This window comes from Lontra canadensis, unplaced genomic scaffold (genome assembly GCF_010015895.1).
Source record: "Lontra canadensis isolate GAN:19392208 unplaced genomic scaffold, GSC_riverotter_1.0 scaffold93, whole genome shotgun sequence".
In the NCBI taxonomy this organism is placed as follows: domain Eukaryota; kingdom Metazoa; phylum Chordata; class Mammalia; order Carnivora; family Mustelidae; genus Lontra; species Lontra canadensis.
This window is the reverse complement of record NW_022631087.1, coordinates 6443555-6456176: the sequence shown is the minus strand read 5'-3', so window position 1 is coordinate 6456176 and position 12622 is coordinate 6443555. Positions and strand designations below refer to the sequence as shown.

Here is a 12622-nt window from a genome sequence, read left to right as displayed (position 1 = left end):
ATAGCATCCTGCAGATTAACTGACATAATACATGTAAAGAACTTAATCCAGGGCCTGTCACATAGTAAGCCTTCAGCGAGTCTGAGCTGTAGTGACGTGAATGATGTCGCTGTCATCGGGAGGGAGGTCGTGCTGTCTGTGATCTCGGGGCCTTCATATGCCCCTGTCTGGCACACGCCGCTCCCCACCCTCCCTCCACTTGGTTCATGTCTGCGTGTGGTTCGAGTTGTAGCCCCAAAGTCACCTCCTCGGGGAAGCCCTCCCTGCCTCACAGATTAGATCATCTCTGCTTGGATGTGCTCAGAGCACCTGCTCAGCCCCTTCCTTTCAGAGCACGCGATCACTATTGTCACTTTCCATTTATTGGCACGATGGTATGATTCTCTGCTCCTGGCCGGTCTCTCCCGCTGGACTGGAAGCTCCCTGAGCACACGGCTGGGTCTGTTTTGTTCACAAAGACATGCCCGGGGCCTGGCACAGTGTAACCACATGGAGATGCGTGGTAAGAAACTGGTGGAACAGAGACAGGGGCGGGTGGGGGGGAACAGGCACGGAGTGAGTGTAACCCAGAGATGTCAGTTTCAGGTCCGGGATATTTACAAAGTGCCCCAGGAGCACACATGACAGACCAATCCATCCCTTTCTTCAATAACTATTTCTAGAATATATAGTCTGTGCTGAGCCTGGGGCAGGCAGACAGTGATAAACAAGACAGACACAGTCTTGGCCTCCACGGACACAGGGCTTCCCATCTTGAGGGGGCATGCGTGCAGGGAGCAGGGGGGGAAGCGGCACAAAGCCAAGGGCAAAGTGTGGAGGGACAGGGCTGTGTGTGTGCCATTCCCCAGCTCCCCGCAGCTCGGTGGGGTCACGTGACCAGCTGTCACCAGTGGAACGTGGGAGCCGGTGAGGCCCAACAGTTCGTGGCCCAGCCCGTTGAAACCTCCCCACTCTCTCTTCCTAGGCCTCCAGAGCCTATGGTCTGTCTCCTGGGGCCATGGTGGTAACACTAGGGCCGCCTCAGCAGCTACGTAGCTGAACGGGCATGGGTTTGTCCCAATAAAACTTTATTTATAAAAACAGATCACAGTTTGCCCATCTCTGCCCTAGAATACAGTGGAGGCCCTGCAGGAGGAACCCAAGCCCCCACATAACATGGAGCAGAGCCCACCACCCCCCACCCCAGCCAACTTTCACTCAACGGCGCTCCAAGTGAGAAATACACTCCTATTTGTCAAGCTGCTGCTGGCCTGGAGTGTTTTTATAATAGATCACGTGTCCTAACTATGATGGAAGGCTTCCTGGAGGAGGTGACACTCCTCTTGGGCCCTGGCAGGTAAGGAAGTCACTGTCCGGGGTGGGGGGTGGGCAAGATGAGGAGGGGCGTTCTTGGGGAAGGTGGGACCTCTGTGAGCCAGCAGAGGGAGGAGTGGAATGTAGTGAGGCAGATATGGAAGGGCTGGGGCTGCAAATGGGACAGAAAAGGGGGTGCTGAGTGACAGGGAGGTAGGAACCGATGTACGACAGATAAGGCGCAGCCAAGAGGGATGGAAAGGTGCTGCCCTCTTCGATGCTTCGATGTGCCCCCTCCCCCCACCATGTGCATTTCCCTCTCCATTGCCAAGGTCTTGTCCATGCAGTATCTGTGCCTGGACGCCCTCCCTTCTAGCCTCCTGCTTCAGCTCCCCGCCCCCCCTTTCAGAACTTCTCGGAATCTCCGTGCGCTCCACCCTAACTAGAGGCAACAGCGTCTCTCAGCGAGAGTGCAGGCTTTGAGAACTGAGAGTCCTGGGTGCAAGTCCTGCTCTGTCAGTAGGAGAAGCCGAAGAACAGACCATTAAACATAACGGAGACAGGACATGCTGGGCTTGAAGACTTTTCTCGAAATCTGTCCACAAGAGGAAATGAGGTCCAGGCCAAGAAGACCCCGCGGGGGGCCAGCTCTGCAGATCACACCTGCCAGCTGTCGGGCTACGGTCCATGCAGCCTGCAGAGAGGCTGGTCTGCTCAGTGCCCCAGGCCCCAGGTGCCCACACCAGCTGAACCCACTCTCTGTCTTGCCAGCCGACCCTCGACTCTTGACTTTGCAGCCTCTAGGCTGGTCCTGGACTCTCTCACGCCCTCAGTCTCTATCTCCCACAAAAGCCCGGTCCCCTGTCCTGGGTGCTCCCCTCTGGCCTGTCTTGGGCCCCTTCCCCCAGCTCTTCCCCTTCCACGGGCTTTTTCCCGGGACGCTTCTTGGATCTGCTTCTACCCACTCAGCACCTTTCTGAGGCTCCATTGGTGCTTTTTACCCCAGGTCCCTGCGACTCAGGGACCCCAGATCCCTACACCTGTTTTGGTGACTCCTCTTCCCTGTGCCCTTCCTCCCTGACCTCTTCCCCATTCTCCTCCACGCCTCACGCCTCATCTGTCCCGCCCCTGCGCCCTGCAAGCAGTGCTACCTGCCTCCCGTCTCTCCTCCCAAGTCCTCCCCCCCCCACCACCACGTCTGCTCCTCCTCCACGGAGAACCAGGCTGTGAAAGCCTCCCCCTCGGAGCAGGACGTGCTGTATAGCCGCGGCTCCCAGAGGGCCAGGTGGTGATCATTTTATTTTTACAACGTCCTTGGATGGATGGAGGTGTCGGTGCAGGGTGGGGTGGTGTGCTGGGTGGGAGGGGACTCAGGCGGCAAATAGCGCTGGAGAGGAATATAGGTCAGTTGCCAAGCGGTGTCCCAGTGGTCCCAGGGAGAGGAGACCTGGTCACTGGGGGCTGGCTCTGCAGAGGGAAGCTGTGAGGAGGGGACTTGGGACCGTGGCAGGAGAGGAGGCTTCGCTGGCTGCTCTTCTGGGAGGATCTTCCTGCTTCTCCACAGGGCCTGCGAGCGCAGAGGGCCTTCTCCACAGGGAGGATCCTGGGACAGCTCCCGATGGCTGGCAGGTGGACGGAGCAGCCCGATCTCACAGGAAGTGCAGAGAACCCCATCTTGGGCCCAGCTCTGCTGCTGCGTTCTTGGGCTAACTGCTGAACTTCTCTAGTCCTCAGGTTCTGCCCTGAAAAATGGGAGAAATACCCCTCACAGAGGGACATTTGTAAAATGGGGATGGGGTAAAATTTTAAATAAAAACAAAATTAAAATAAAACAAAATTTTTTTTTAATTTTTTTTTAAGATGTGTGTATTTATTTGATAGAGAGAGGGTGCATGAGTGCTCGAGGAGGGAGAGGGGCAAAGGGAGAGGAAGGGAGACTCTTAAGCCGACTCCTTCCTGAGCAGAGCCCGAGGTGGGGCTCGATCTCACAACCCCAAGATCATGATCTGAGCTGAAATCCAGAGTCCGAGGCTTCACTGACTGAGCCCCCCAGGCGCCTCCAGAGCAGAATTTTTAAAATACCTTCACTGCGCTGGACACCTCCATACCATATTCCATCGAACTTTCCCACCAGTTACTCCCATCTTACAAATGAAGAAATCAAAGCTGAACTATCGTGAGGGTTCAAGGAGATCCGAGACGGGACGAAAGCTCTGGAACTGCTTGTTAGCCTCTGCGTCTGGGGCAGATGCTTCCTCACACTCACCTTTTCCAGCACAGGACCGAGGCAGCCGTTGCGGGCATCCTGGGGAAACAGCAGGCAGCATCTCCATTCATTCAACGCCAAGTGCCCTTAGACAAGGGGGGGGCTGTCCTCTTGAGGTTCACATTCTGAGAGAGAGACGGACATCAAAGCCCAACCAAATCACATGCACAAGTAAAACTGCAAGCACAGCTTGTTGGGGCAAAGGAAGCATGCAGAGTCATATAGAAGAGGGAGGCCAAGGAACCTAATTGAGATAGAGGCAGTAGAAAGGAACGTCCCTGAGAGTACAAAGTTTCTATAGCAATCTGAAGGGGCAGTGGTGTTGCCAGGTGAAGAGCATGAAGAGGGTGAGAAAAGCATGTTCCAGGAAGAGGGGTGAGCATGTGCAAAGGTCCTGGGGCAGGAGAGAGCCTAATGCAGTGAAGGAACTGAAAGATGGCTAGGGGGCTAGAGAGAGAGAGAGCTAAAGGCAGAGGCAGGGGCAAGAGATAGGCCTGAGGGAGAGAGAGAGAGAGGCCCATCATACAGGGTCCTTGGAACACGTGTGAATCCATTTAAAGGTCTTAAGCAAGGATGTGACACGAACTGATTCTGTTTCCAAAATAGTAATGCCTCTAGCTGCTATGCAGAGATTAGGATGCAGAGGAAGGAGTCAGAGTAAACAGAAGCCCCTAAGAAATGTCTAAACAGGAGATGACTACTTCTGTAACAGATTTTGAAGGTTTGTTAAGCTCTCCCACTTGCCCCTGGGAGATCAGCATAATCATGCCCATTTGACAGATGAGAAAACTGAGCCTTTACGAGGTAGAAGTGGCTTCTTCTAGAAGGTAGCTTATCTGCTGAGCGCTGGACTCCAGGTTTCAAGCCCAGGGGTTCCCACCCCCAGTCTGTGCCTCTTGCCTTTCTGTCTTACGGTCCTAAGAGAGTCAAAGATGTGGGTCAGGTGAGAGCTCAGACATCAGCCGCTGCACGTAGCAGTGTCCTCGTCACTGTGCTTTTACTGATATTTTCAAATGCCAAGCTTCCCAAGTCCTGGTGTCTGAGTCTGTGAAAGGGGGCACTGAGCCCTTCCTTCCAGGGCTGTTATGAGAACTCAATGAGTGTGGGTGTAAAACGCTTAGGAGAATGTCTGGTACCCAGTAGGTGCTCAATCAATGTCAACTCTCCTTTCCTTACAGAGGACAGCAGGCCCAGCCTGTTTGGCTTCAAGAACCAGTGACATATGCCCACTGTCATGCCATTGACTGAGCGTGATGGATTTGACAGTCAACCATGCTGCACATCCAGCGCGGGCTCTGAGCGTGGACGCAGAGGCTGAGTCCATCCCCTGGGCCATGAATGAGCAGAGGAGGAGCCAGGCAGAGAGCTGCCCTCTGGCCGGGATGTCCCTGCACAGTCCCCAGCAGCAAGCTACCCATGGCTGGTTCTTGATTCCTTCTTCCAACCACATGCTAAACTCCTGGGATCAGCCAGCTGGCAGGTCTCCTGGGCCCAAGAAATGTGTGAATGTGAGAGCAGGAAGCTTGTCCTTGCCCCAGAGAACTCCCTCATCAGCGCCTGAGGAATCTATATTTTCACAGAACCTCAGAACAACCTAAAAGTGGCATATTCCTCTCCAGACAGAGAAAACGGATGCTCAGAGAGACAGGGTAACCATCACCAGTGGTGGGAACACCAAGTGGACAGGCTGAGTTGGGGACCTCGAACTCTTGTCCACGATGCCCCCTCCACCCCCCCCCCATCCAGAGGCATGTTCCTCGCGCAGCACAGAGCCAGGGGCAGGGGCAGATGAGCGAAAGGGGCCTGTATACCTAGATGACCAGAGGAAGCAGAGCGCCCCTCCCTCCCCTTGCTGCCAAACGGACTTTATGTAAGTGAGACAGCCACTGAGGTTTAGGCGGCGACTGGTTCTAGAAGGACCCTAAAGAATCCCTAACTGAGAACAGAGGGCTGCTCAGATAAAGTGCGTGGCGTGAGCAGAGAGGGGCCCGAGAGGGGTTCCTGGGGGCTCAGATGGTTCTGGGATGGGCAGAGGAAAGCCAGCAGCCAGCGGGGCTGGGAAGGAGAAACCGAGCAGCAGAAAGAAACTTCAAGAGGATGCAGCATATGAGCCAAGGGACGTAAGGGGCTGGAGGAGGGGGGAGATGTCCGGAGGTCTGGTGCTGCCGGAGCTCACGAGATCTAGGTCTGCAAGTGTCCACTGTGTTTAGCAACAGAGGTGGCCGCTGCCCTCCCTAGGAGCTGCCCACTTGACAGGTGGGCAGGTGGAAGGAGGAGGACAGGCATCGGAGGCCCGGCTGGAGGCACCGGCTGCCTTGGGACGGAGAGCTGCAGAGCCCTGGGGCACTTTTGTTAAGGGAACAGAGGCTGGGGGTCTTTATAGGCCAGTGAGGAAAAGGCAGTTGAGGAAGAGAGGAAGGTGTTTGAGACACAGGGCTTTGTTTTTGTCATATCTGTGCCTTTCATCTCGGGCTGCCTCAAATCCTAGTTGAAAATAGAGTATAAATAAATGATCAAATAATAAGACATTGTTCATTCCCTGCCAGCCGGTGACCTTGAAAGGGTCTTCGAACAGTCTTTGTTCTCTCCCGGCTCATGTCACATTTGCTCTGTCGTCCGCAACAGACACACACTGGGGAGGCAGTTGCTGTGTTCCAGGCTCTGGGGCAGCTCGGGACACAGAGCCCAGCCTCTGCCTTCAAGGAGCTCACAGTCTGATGGTGCAACAGACTTGAAGATGAGCCCCAGTGAGATAGGGGACGCACACACTGAGAAATGCACACGAGGTACAGAAGTCACTCAGAGGAACGAAAGGAGGGAGGGAGGGAGGGAGAGAGGAAGGAAGGAAAATGGTTGGAAGGAAGAAAGGAAGAGAGGAAAGAAAGAAGGAAAGAAGGAAGGGCTCTCTCCAGACTTTGGAGGGTGGAAGTATCATGGAGGACCTCAGGGAAGAGGCAACACCTAACCGGGGCTTTGACTAATACCTAGGAGTCCACCAGGTGAGAGGCATAGCAGCACATGCAAAGGGCCTGAGGTATGACAGCACAGCGCCTTGTCAGGGCTTTAACACTGATAGAGCCTAAAGGTGAGAACAAGATTAGAATGCGCCTAGAAGTGGGGGCAGGGACCAGGTCAGCAACCTACCAGGCAGGATCCCTTGGCCTCCTGAGGATTCTCACAATAACTAGTACAGTGGAATAAACCAATGCTCTCCTGGTCCCCAATTTCAGGGAGCAAGTCGAGGATCAGAGGAAAGTGATAAGGAAGTGGTTTATAGAGCGTCCCCCATGTTCTGAGCCACGTACCAGAATCCTGTGGCATGTGGGTGAGCAAAACAGGCAAAGAGCTTCACTTCTGGGAGCCAAGATATGGGCCACAGGAGTCAGACAATAAATAGCCATCCTAATGCTCCTTAAGTGTGTTGTGTAAGTTGCCAGGAGGCAACACATAGTATGAAACCAAAAAAAGGGGGTCAGGGTGAGGGGCTTGGGAGTTTTGGGGGTGGGGTGTGGATGATGCAATCCTAGTGTGGCTTGACAGGAAGCAACCAGTTGAGCAGAGACTCAAAGAAAGTGAGGGAGTGAGCTATGCGCGTATCTGGGGTAAGAGGGAGTGGCCAGTGCAAAGGGCCTGAGGCAGGAGGGTGTATGGTGTGCAGGGGGAAGGCAAGGGAACCAGGGTGGGGGCCGAACTGAGTGGGCAGAGGGGAGCTGTAGATATGCGCCCAGGTCAGGAAGGCTCCTGGAGGCTACCTTGAACCTTTGACTTCACTCAGAGTGAAATGGGGAGTCACCACCCAGGGGTGACACAGTCTAACTTATGTCTTAAAAGGATCATTTCAGTCATTGCAGTGGGAATGGATGGAGGTAGAGCTGGGGTCACAGTGGAAAGACCAGTTAGGAAGCCAATGGGCTAATCCAAGCGCCAGAGGATGGTGGTTCAAACCAGGACAAAGCAGAGAGAAATAATCGATTGGGAATATAGGATTTCCTAATGTGGGATAAAAGAAGGAAAGGAAGCAACGAGGATTCCGGGGCTTTGGGACTGAGCACGAGAGGGACGGTAATCAAGTAGAGTGAGCTACAGGAGAAGCAGGGGCTGGGGCTGGAGGAGACCAGGGGCCCAGGGGCATGGAGTTTGCGGTGTCCACCCACATTTGGCTGCAAGTGCGAAGGGCGCTGGAGGTATGAGTCTGGAGTTCAGGACAGGGGTCTGACGGAGGGTAGGAGTCTGGGAGTCATCACTGTGTAGGGAGCATGGGTAAGGAGAGCGCCCTTTGTCCCCAGGATCTGGACATGACCCAGGAAGGAGGTGAAGTTCCCTTTAGCATCCCAGAGCCGGGATGATTTTTTTCTAAGGAGCAGGAACAAAATCACATTCATAGGAGAAGGGTGTGTGCTTCTCCTGTGGGTCAAACTATTGTCTTGGGAAGAATCAAACACTTCCGTGCCTGCCTCACAGTAAATCAGGAGAAAGCAGCCACTGCCACTGCTGAGGAATGACACGTAGCAGAACCCAAGGACTTTCCATTGTCCCCAGCAACATTCCCCTGCCTCAACCTACTCATGCATATAATGGGTATACACCTCTGCAGCAGAGTTCTGGAAAGAGTAACCATAGCAAACTATGTTGCTGCTGCTTTCGTGATTAGGGCCGTTCTTAATCTCATAAAGGGCCCAGCCCATGGTAGGTGCTCAGACAGTAGTGATGGTCACTCTTTCCGACAATGAGGATGACGGTAGTGATGGGGAGAATGGCGAGTCTGGCCTTTCCCTGCTAGGGCCCTGCCTCTTGCTGGTGAGAGCCCACAGAACTGCCAGACAAGATGATCAGCCCCAGGCCGGGGACCCTGGAATGCTCCGCAGACAGCAGCGGGGCCGGCTTCCCCCAAACTCGCCCTGCCCCCACAGCTCTGAGGCCCAGGAGGGTCCGGCGTGACCCCACGCCCTGCTGGGCCCCTGATGTGAACCAGAGCCCAAGGACAGAACAGTGATCTTGAGTGTCAGGTCCTGTCCTGAGTGCTTCTCAGGTCATAACTCACGGAGTCCCGGAGACCCGGAGCATAGCGGGGCTCCCATCAGGCCCGGAGCCGGACCCCGGCTGCAAGCACGCTTAGGTACCAGGCAGGCTTGTTGGATGACAACAACGGAAACCAGCTGTGAGCATATAACGTGGGGGACCGAGGTAGTTGGTGGGAGGACATCGGCTAGTTGGCTGAAGCGATGGGCGAGCCAGAGAACGAGGGTCTGCCCCGGGGCGGGGGGTGGGTGGGGGCCGGAGCAGGGCAGCTCCAGGTCCTGGGGAGCCGGCGTGGCTCAGCTGCTCACCACACCCCACGGGGGTGCCCGTGCTCCAACTCTATTGTCCGTGGCTTTCCTGCTGGAAGGGGAGGTGTTTGTCACATCTCTCTCTGTTTTAGACGAACGGTCCAAGAAGTCGAGTTTGGGTCAGCCGTCTAAGAACGGGCAGTGGGCAAGTCACCTGAATTGAGGACGCCCTGAGACTATACCTCCAAGAAATCAGGGTGCTGTGACCACAGAATTAGGAATGAATTCGGGGGGGGGAGGTCCTGCAGACAACCGACACCCATGGCCTTGGGCTCAGAAGACAGGCCGACCTGGATTCACGTTTATGATCTGCCATGTGCAGTCTGAGCCTCGGTTTCCTCATCCACAAAATGGGGATAACAGAATGTGCTCTGAGCGTCATGAGAAGCATCACCAGATGGTGCTTAGGAAGCCCCTGGCCGTGCCTGGCACAGGCTAGGACCTCAGGTAACAGGACGCCGGGAGGTCTGGCTCTAACCCACCCCACTGTCCCCCAGAAGAGACTCCACAGGTTCACTGTAGACAAAGGGGCTGAATTCTCCAGACTGTCTCCAAGAAGGCCTGATTCCTAGGACGTCCTGTAGCCCCAGGGGCAGGAGACTCCGGGCAGGACAGCATTTATCAGCAAGACATGCAAGAGGTCAGTCTGGGGTGGGATTAAGAAGGCGCGTCGGACCCTTCATCTACAAGACCTGGAACACCCTGGACCACCTGCCCTGCCCTCCCCCGGAGTCAAGGAGATTTGCAAGGAGTGTGGAGAAAGCGACAGGGAGACTGTGGGGCAAACAGGAGGCTGCCCACTGCTAGGTGTGGGAAGGACCTGTGGGTTTCCCGGGGCATGAGCAGACCTGAAAGTAGAAATTCAGGGCTCAGGTCAATGTCACAGCCCCCTGCTGAGATCAGGGAGGGACGCTGGGAGTTGTAGCTGTGAGCCAGCCTCCAAGATCAGGGACGCTAGGAGTCAGAGCCGTGAGCGGACCCCTGCTGACCATGAGCACTAAGAGAAGGAGGTAGAGGCTGAGCCAGGGCTGCCTCCAACAGGCACCTCTTCCTGAGAGAGCCTGCCCTCAGGCACCCGCCTCACAGGAGGCAGCCTCAACGTGTTGGACAGAAATACAGGCAAAACCCTGGGGCAGAAGAGTAGTAAAGCTGCCATCTCTGACACGGGGCTGTCTGCAAGAAGCAGCTGGTCTGAACCACCCAGAAGAGCAGAGCCCACCTGCAGGGCGCGGGCACACGAGGAGGCAGCTTTCTCTGGGACCAGACTCCAGACGAGGCACACACAGCAGCACACGCACGTATGTTCACATGCCCGGGCATGAACACGGGTGCACGTGTATATGCACGTGCAAACACACCTGCAGACACGTGCACAGGCACACATGCACACTCGTGCCCCCCGCCAACACACACGCAAGACCCTGGTGTGGAGCCCAGCGTTCACGTGAGATCGACCTTTTAAAATGAACAGGGTTGAGTCTTAACGATCAAAATGAAATGATTCTTTTCAATAACCACAAGTGATCAGAAAGTAACAGGACGGGTCTGTTGTTCTGAGTGGAGGCCAGCCAGAGGATGAGGCTCAACGGAGCACCGTGGGAGCGGTTGTTAGACAAAGTAAGATGCGTGATCACCTTTCCCTGTTGACCTCGAAAGCTGAGGCCCTTCATGCAAATGGGCTTCATTAATTACCTTTGTTGCCCCATCTCAGGCCAGGAAGTTTCGTTGTCACCCTCCCGGCACACGGAAGACATCTCCGTTAATTTGGGAAACTGGTGCATAAGCTAAAATTTGGGGGAGTCGGAGGATTTCTTGCTGCAACTTAGCTGCCTTCATGCCGAAGAGTACGTTTGCAGAGATGTTCACCAGCGTAAAGGGGCTAGAGAAACTTCTGTACCTAGTCAAGGTACAATAACACTCTCCTCCATACACTGTCATGTTCCCCGCAGAACTATCCCCTCCTGGAGGCCAAGGACACCTGGGTGTGTCTTCAAGCCCCCTTGTACCCCGAATTTTCAGGGTTGGTATTAAATAGGGTAATAATAATGACTACAATTGCTTTTTTCATCACCCCCTTCAGGCATCTCCATCTCCTCCCAAATTAAAATTAAGTATGGGAAGGAGCTGGGGATGGGAAGCCCACTCCTGGCACATACCAGCTGTGTGACCTGGGACAAATCACTGCCCTTCTCTGATCCCTGCGTCCTCACCTGTCCTGTGATGATAACGCCCAGCTCAGGGAGGCTGTAAGAAGAGCAGACGGAAGACCCTGGATGGGAAAGGCCCCCCCGTGGGTGGTAACCCCCTAGACGTGCGAGTTACTCCCTTTCTAAACATTTTCGTGACCCCAGCTACTTACCCGCCACTAGGAACCAGATCTGACACCGTAAAAATTCCCTTGTTCTTTCATTCAAGACCAGTAGAGGCAACTAAGAGACTTGGTCCCTGTCTTCTAAAGAGACAGGACACTCTCTCCACTTTGTCCTAACGAAAGAAGTTTCTGGGTGGGTTTGTGTTTTTTCTTTTTTGGCAAGCCCCTCTTTTGCACCTCACTCCTACCACCTGACTTCACACCTCCTGCCTGGGGGAGCCCGTGACAACCCATATGCTCTCCCCCTCCCACCCCCGTTCACAGATGGGGCTCACCAGGGCTGCTCGGACAGAACCGCTGTGCTCCCTCGCCTCCCCCATCGGGCTCCGATGCTGACCGAGGCCTCCGCTAGCCTGACCTTCCTCTCCCTGGGAGGGACTCTGCTAGAAGCTCAGGCTTTTCCTCTCTTACCACGGGCTGTCTTCCCCATTCACTGATCCTCTGGCCCATGAATCAAAGCTTGTCTTTTTTTTTTTTTTTTTTTTTTTTGCCTCTGCTACCAGCCCTTGAGTTTCTGATTTCACCATTAGCTCATTGAACAGTGGCAGCGTTCCCAAGCCTCATTCAGGAAGGCTCCATCGTCGGCAGGAGGCCGAGCTCAGGGCACCAGGGCAGAGCCGGAAGCGGACCTCTTCCCCTCGGGGAACCTCGTCCCCAAGGCCACCCCCAGAGGCAGGGTCTCGGGCCCAAGTGTGACTCCCTGGGCCTACATGTCCTCATCTGTAAGGCTGGGGTCGGCGTCCCTGATCCCAGCAGATGCTTTGTGATGTACACACTGTAAAGTTCTAGAGGAGTGAGGGGTTAGCGATGTGTGGTGCAGGATAAAGGGCTTCGTAGGCTGTGAAATGCAACACCCGTGCCGGGCATCAGCGCCTTTGCAAACACCGGGGAGCTACAGTAGGGTTGTGCCTTTCACGATGTCAGGAGAATGCTGTCCCGGGTGTGGACAAGCCACTGGGCCTGGGAGCGTGAGAAAAAGGGCTAACAGAACTATCCCCTCCTGGAGGCCAAGGACACCTGGGTGTGTCTTCAAGCCCCCTTGTACCCCGAATTTTCAGGGTTGGTATTAAATAGGGTAATAATAATGACTACAATTGCTTTTTTCATCTTAAGGCAGGTGACCCTCACACCATGCTCAGGGTAAAAGGGAAGCAAAAGTAGGATTTCCTCCTCTGTAAATGAGGTTGTAGAATCATCTGTCCTCCACAGTGCCTTCCCATGTTGGCTTTCAGGGAGCCCCGGAGTCACATTTCCTAGGTCCGTGGGACTGGTCAAATGCAACCCCTACGTAATTGTCAAAACTGTATTTACTAAACCCCTGCCCTGTGTCAGTTTCCGTACACACAGCGCCTCTGGTCATCCTCA

At 54.8% G+C, this 12622-nt stretch overlaps 1 long non-coding RNA gene across 1 annotated transcript; it reads right to left on the bottom strand.

Moving 5' to 3' along the window:
• Positions 1–2662: 2662 nt before the first annotated feature.
• Positions 2663–11727, bottom strand: LOC116854631. Its single transcript, XR_004380198.1, has 4 exons — positions 11669–11727; positions 11246–11338; positions 3560–3684; positions 2663–3035 (listed from the first exon to the last, which is right to left on the bottom strand). It is a non-coding gene; the product is annotated as an uncharacterized LOC116854631 (long non-coding RNA).
• Positions 11728–12622: the final 895 nt, after the last annotated feature.